The 7,179-nt window shown below is 36.9% G+C and overlaps 1 long non-coding RNA gene across 1 annotated transcript; it reads right to left on the reverse strand.

The window, feature by feature from the left end:
* Positions 1-4,163: 4,163 nt before the first annotated feature.
* On the reverse strand, positions 4,164-7,179 carry LOC109859722. The gene is made up of 2 exons (XR_002250740.1): positions 7,148-7,179; positions 4,164-4,498 (listed from the first exon to the last, which is right to left on the reverse strand). It is a non-coding gene; the product is annotated as an uncharacterized LOC109859722 (long non-coding RNA).

The raw sequence follows: 7,179 nt of genomic DNA on the forward strand, positions 1-7,179 counted from the left end.
GTAAATATTTGCTATTACTGTTGATTTTTAGCTTTCTGTTTTTTTCTGTGCGTTGAATATGCTCAGAATATTCTCTGAATATGCTAAAGATATTTTCCGCATATGCTAAGCATATTCTCCGTATATACTCAAGTCATTCACCGAATATATACAGGATATTCATAAAATATACCCAAGATATTTTTTGAATATCTCCAGTATATGCTCAGGACCAGAAAGTAGCGGACATTTGAACATTCGCAGAATATACTGAGTATATCTCAGGATATTTTTCGAATATTCTGAGAATATTATTAATTTCCAAGTCGGATATACTCAGAATATTCTCAGAATATCCAAATGCTATCTGGGGAAGCATTGAAATTCTATAGTTAAACTCTACCGGTTCCGGCATAACAGTTATTGGCCGTATAAACCAGACCTAAAAGACTTGAAGGGAGAAAAATCGAGAGAGCAGTAACCAGTCTCTCTCTCTCTGTTCTGAATGATGGAAGTTATACCTGGTGTTCGTCAGATCTGTCTAGCCGTTCTTCTCTTGATTTAACTGTAGTCTCCCAAGATCTTGCCGCTCAGTGTTTCTGGGAGGTATGCGAGTTCCATTATGGTAGCGACCACTTCCCTGTAGTCTCCAAAATACGCTGTCGTTTTTCAGGTCGAACGGCCTGCCGTCCATATTACTCAGTGGGTAGGGTCAACTGGGAACTCTTTAGATCACTGTGTGTGTCTCAGGTCCCGTTCCTCCCAAGCTTAGATGTTATTGATAAGAAAGATGTTAATACTGTTTACTCTAGTCTTACAAAACTCATAGAAGATGCGTTGTTACAGGCGGGGGCCGCGAAGGTCTGTAAACAAGGTATCTCTAGGAAACCTCCATCCCCCTGGTGGGATGCTTCATGTGCTGAGGAACATAAAAGAAAGAAGGAAGCCTGCAAACAATTTCTTGCTCATCCTAACAAGGAAAACTTCGACAATTACAACAGGGTCTTAAAGGAAACCTACAGGTTCTTCAGGAAAAAGAAAAGAATCGCCTTCCGAAAGTTTTGTGAATCCCTCCATGCTAATTCGGACGTAGGATCGGTTTGGAACACTGTCAGAGCCTTCTCTGGTGCTCGTAGTAAGTCTAGATATGCAGGGAATAGAAACTGCCTTGACCAGGATGGATTGTGTCAAGCGATGGAAAAGATTGCCCCGTTAAACCCTGGTGCTGCCCCCGGAGGTGAGGATATAGTTCAGGAAATGGGGTGTTTGAACACAGAGGTGGATGGGTCGTTCATGGAGAACCCAATAACCCAGGACGAATACGCATCTGCGATAAAGTCCCTAAAGGTGCGTTCGGCCCCTGGCCCTGATTTGATAACCAATCTTATTATTACCCAATTTCCTCCTGAGTTACATCGGTACGTTCTGGACTTGTATAACTGGGTGTACTCACAGAAGGTATATCCAGAACAGTGGAAACAGTACTTTGTAATACTGATCCCGAAACCCGGTCGTAGTGGATCGTACAGACCCATCTCGTTAGCCAACAACTTGCTAAAGGTACTGGAAAAAATAGTGTGCAGAAGACTCGAGTGGTGGGCAGAAAACAGTAAAGCCTTCTCATCCCATCAGTTTGGGTTCAGGCGGGGTTTGTCCTGTACAGATAACCTATCTATGCTCATTTCCAAAGTTAAGCTTGCTAATAACACCCGCAGAATCACCGGCGCGGTTTTTTTAGACGTTGAGGGCGCATTCGACAATGTGGTCCCTGAGATCCTCTTGTCAATGCTGCCGAAGTTCGGGGTGACCCCCAGTGCTGTAGCTTTTGTTGCGTCAGTGGTCAGCTTTAGAGATCTGATGGTGTATGCTTCGGGTGTTTTTATCCAGCATAGAACTACCACTCGAGGACTTCCACAGGGCTCTGTGTTGAGCCCTTTGTTGTTTAACCTGTATATGTCTCGTGTTGAGTCGAGTCTACCACCTGGGGTTGAATCACTCATATATGCGGACGATCTGATAGTTTATAGCACGGGACAGTCTATTACTGAGGTCTCCTGTCAACTGAATGCGGCCTTGTCTAGTGTCCACAGTCACCTGTTGTCTCTGGGCCTGAGTATATCGCCTAGTAAGTCAGTAGCTACATTCTATTCCTTAAATTCTTTAAGGAATACTAAGTGGCTAGTCAAAAAACATAATATTAAAATACAAATTGGACAGTCACCTGTGAAGGTGGAGTGGAGTGTAAGGTTTTTGGGTGTTTATATCGACTATAAACTTAGTTGAAAAAAACATGTTGCTGTGACACGTGATAAGGTTCTTCCTAGGGTAAATATCCTAAAGGCAATTGCAGGTATAAAGTGGGGTGCACACCCATTAGTATTGATGACGGCATATAGGGGACTGGTGAGGTCGGTCCTTGAGTGGGGCTGTCATGTCACCTTCCCTCTCGGTGAACAGGAAATGCAGGTGCTAGATAGGTTACAGTATGCGTGTATTAGGGTCGCGTGTGGCCTTATGCGAACTACCCCGACCAATGTGTTGTTAGACTTAGTGTGTGAACAACCCCTGGTGTATAGACACAGGTACCTTCTTAGCAAGTATGTTTGCAGGACCTTGGCGAGGACCAACCACCCGGTGGGACGGTTGATCGAGGAGAATTGTGCGAACTGGACTCCAATCTGCGAGGGCGTCCAATTTGGTCTTATGGAAGTTGGCAAGGAGTTAATGCCAGTCACTAGGAATATTGTCAGGTATACGTTGCCGGGTAGCTTGGCCCTCCCTTTTGGGATGGGTTATAGAAAGTGTTGTGTGGATACTGAGGTAGGATATCGAATACGTGGATCTGAGGATCCCCAGAGGGTGTTCTCAGATTATCTGTCGGAAATTGGTGCTACTCGAGTATTTTTTACAGACGGCTCTTTGGTCCGCCTGAATGACAATGCTTCTCCGGCAGCTGTGGGATTTGCTGTTGTGTCTGAAAACCCAGTGCTGGTCCATCAAGAACGAATTGGCGCTTCATCAACCATTTTTGACGCGGAGGCGATGGGAGTGCTATGTGCACTGGAATATGCGGATGATCTTGGTTTCTCGTCAGTAGTAGTAGCCTCGGACTCACTGTCTGTGTTACGTTGCCTAGAATCATTGGACCCGAAAGGGAGTCATTCCTCAGTTGTGTACAAAATAAAGGAGATAGATGTGAAATTAGAAAGAAAGGGAGTCAGAGTTAAGTTTGTCTGGATACCCGGTCATGTAGGAGTACACGGCAACGAGCTTGCTGACTCTCATGCAAAACAAGCCTTGTCTCTACCTGAACCGGCTGAAAAACAGGAAGTCTCTTCCCTCTTCCCGTCTATCAAGTCGAATATCTTACAGATGTCCAGAGAGCATCTCCTTAGTTTGTCACGTTATAAGAGAGGTCGTTATTTTAGATATGTACCGGAACCGCTGAGCAAACCTTGGTATTCTAAGACTAAGAAAGGGAAGTTCCTCCCTAGACAGTTAATCACTCTGGTGTCTAGAATCCGTACACACCACACAGCAGTGAACAGTCACCTGTTTGAGAAAAATATAGTTGGTAGTGCGAGCTGCCAGTGCGGCCAACCGGAGCAGAGTGTTAATCATGTCTTCTTCCATTGTCCATGTAATAAAGAAAATACGGACAGGTTGCTAATCGATTTGTATCACAATGGGTTTAGCCCTCCGTGTAGCGTTGAAAAGGTAGCCTTTTCTGATAACTTTAGCGCCATGTTTGCTTTGTTAAAGTTTGTCAATACAGCCAACATAAGTGTATAACCGTCCTAGTAGGTCGTTATCTCCTTTGTAAACAAGCTTTTACCCTTTCCCTTCCCTTACCCTCCTACTCCTTTTACGTTTACCCTTCCTGCTTGTTCCCCTATCATTACTAGATCCTAAGTCTCAGTACACAGCGCAGCAGACAGCTTGGTGTCGTATCCAAACCAACCTGTGCGCTTAAAGCAAAGACTGGCCGGTGCCTAAACAGTTAAAGGGGCACGGTGCCATAAGTGCAAAGAAGAAGAAGACCTAAAAGACGGTGCCGAGGCGTGTGCCGGCAGAATCGTCCCGAAAGGTGTTGCCGCCAAAGACTCTACTCGACAGAGCATCGCTCGTCTAACTTCGCGTCGCATATGTGACATTGCGGGTGAAATAACTGTACAAGAAAACAATAATAAAGAAAGAGTTGTGGTTTATTTAAAAGAAAAAATACAAGTTAATTTTCGACGATCTTCCCTCGCAGCATCCTAAAGATTCCACGGGATAACACTTGTATTATAGCTACTATGTTACTACAATATATATAGGACAATTCAGGACTCTCTTAAGTCTTGAATCTGGCGCGGATATAGTCCCAGACGTGTACAAAAAGTTTTGATTCAGGAATTTCCTTTTGGAACAATAATAAAACCATTTCTACTAGGTAGAGTACTATTAAAATGGTTTTAAGGACGAAAGGTATGTAGGAACATACACTTTCATAGTCGAATTCCATATTTATGAATTCCTGAAAACATAATAAAACGTGACTATTTTAGAATTGTAAATATGAAGATACCTTGGTTTATATTGTTAGCCCACATAGCACGTAATATTACTGCAATATCATAGTAAAATTGCAATATATCTAATATTAGATATTATAATATAATATTACAATAATATTATTTATTGGACTATAAATAAAATATTTTAAAACTAATAAATTTTTGTATGATATGTCGAATATCTTTTTCAGTAATATTACTCAAACGTATGTATCACTCTGCATTGTACTGTTGGACTAATTATTAATGAAAAATATATCCGTAACATTTATAAAATTGTATATAGACATATATGTATATGTATATGTGTATATGTATGTATATGTGTGTGTATGTATATCTATGTGTATGCATATATATGTATATGTGTATGTATATGTATGTAAATTTTACATATTAAAATGTTAGTAAAGTTAATTTATTATGCATATAGTTTTTACAGTGTGGGTATAATTGTGTGCAGGATTGGTAAGATAATAAATTTATCGTGGTACGGAATTTTAAGCTTTGGCGCAAATATTTTGACAAAAATATGATTCTATATATCTGTTTTGCCATACTGTAACTATTTCTAAATATTGATTCCTAAATGTGGTTTGCAAGATATAAGAAACAAATTTGTATTATAAGGTTTTGTTCCTATAATAAATTATATAAATTATTATCAGGTTTGTTCCTATAATATATAAATTTATTATCTTGACTTTTAGCGATATTAAGGACGCAGACGATAATATTATCTTTTACTATAACGCAGTTATTTTTATTATTGTTTACATAAAATAAAACAATTTAAATAAAATAAATCTAAATACAATGTTTTATATTCTTCTATATATGTAATCACGTTCATGACTCAATGGATTCATTTTTATGATCTCTCTCAAGAAATCTTTTGTTACGCACTTCGGAGCAGTTAATACAAAAATTGAACTCATAAAGTCTTTGATCTGTTGAAGTGGTTTATCTCCTTTTCGTATTAATTTTTTTTTTTTTATTAAGTTATCAATGCAGTTTTAGTAAGAATGGCTCCAAGTTTTTAAATTATTTCTAAGGTGGAAAATATAGGCCGATTGGAGTCTAAACACGATTGTTAATGTGTCAGATAGTTATGAATTTATTATTAAAAATGTTATAGACGTTTCGATTACCATTTCTGATTTCAAAATTTATTATTGTATAGATATATTGAAAAGAACTTGATCTACGGTCGAAACGTCTGTAACATTTTAATAATAAAGTCATAACTTTCTGACACATTACCCAGACAGCACACAACATCCATTGGACGTCCAAATTTGGGTCTTATTTAGTCCAAACGTCCATGAACATTATATGTATGTTTTAAAAATGTACATTATTGGACGTACTAAGTATATTTACATTTAGATGTTTTAAAAATGTCCATATTATAGCTGTTTTATTTTGACATGCAACGCAATATTCTTTAGTTTTGTAGAACTAAATCTCAATTACTTTGAGATGACGCAGTGGTTGAGCATACAGGCAATGATTTTACTGATTCTTCGAGTCCTCGTGACTCTTATTTTTTCTTTTTTTAAATTTTATTATTATTTTACAATAATTTTTAAGTTGTTTTTATTTTAAAGTTATTACAATTATAATAAAAGTTAAATAAAAGTTAAATAAAAGCGACATAATTACTAATTTTTTAACATTGTTTTATTGTAAATAAAAAAATTATATAAAAATCAAAAATTAATGTAAAATATTAGCAAATTGAAATAAAAAAAATAAAAAATAAAAAATAACAGAAATCACAACAGGACTCGAACCCGCATTGCAAGATTATCATGCTCTACCGCTTCACCAAAGTAATTAAAATTGAAATCTGGGTGCATCCAGAAGCACGACCGCTCATATTGATAAGAGTTTTAGCATTAAACAAAATATTATAATTAATATATTTATTTTATTAATAAGATTGATTTATTATTTTTAAAATAGAGATTCTTAAATATATATATATATATTAAAAATTATATTAAGAAAGAAATAGTTTTGTCTTTCGTTATTTTTAAAATATAAATCCCTATATTTTTCAATGAAATAAACGTTTAAAATAGGTTCATTTGTGGTGCGTTATGTACTTAAAATAGGCAATTTTAAAACATCCAGGAAGGTAACTGAACGTCTTTAGAATATCCTAAAAATGTTTAAGGACCTAATCTGAACATTTTAAATATGTACAAAACGTCCAATACCTATGTTTTTAATATGTTTTTAAAACATCAGTGTGCTATCTGGGTAACAACCGTGTTGAAACTCCAATCGGCCTATATTTTCCATCTTAGAAGTAATTTAATATTAAATTAATCTATAACCTTACAATATTACAATAATATTCTTGATATATCACCGCAATATTACTGTGATATATTATCGTAATATTACTGAGATGCAATTCGGCGGACATTTTAACATTACTGTGATATTACAGTAATATTACTATGATATTTCTACTATATTAGAATGTAATATTGCAATCGAAAAACATATAATAATATTACTGTGATATTGCAGTAATATTACGTGCTATGTGGGATGTCATCTAGATTACGTAAAAATATTATGTATGGGGTACATACCCAGATAGCCAAGTCTGTCAAAAGCAGATCAC

The sequence above is a fragment of the Pseudomyrmex gracilis genome, unplaced genomic scaffold (assembly GCF_002006095.1).
Source record: "Pseudomyrmex gracilis isolate BER0280 unplaced genomic scaffold, ASM200609v1 scaffold_280, whole genome shotgun sequence".
Classification (NCBI taxonomy): Eukaryota; Metazoa; Arthropoda; class Insecta; order Hymenoptera; family Formicidae; genus Pseudomyrmex; species Pseudomyrmex gracilis.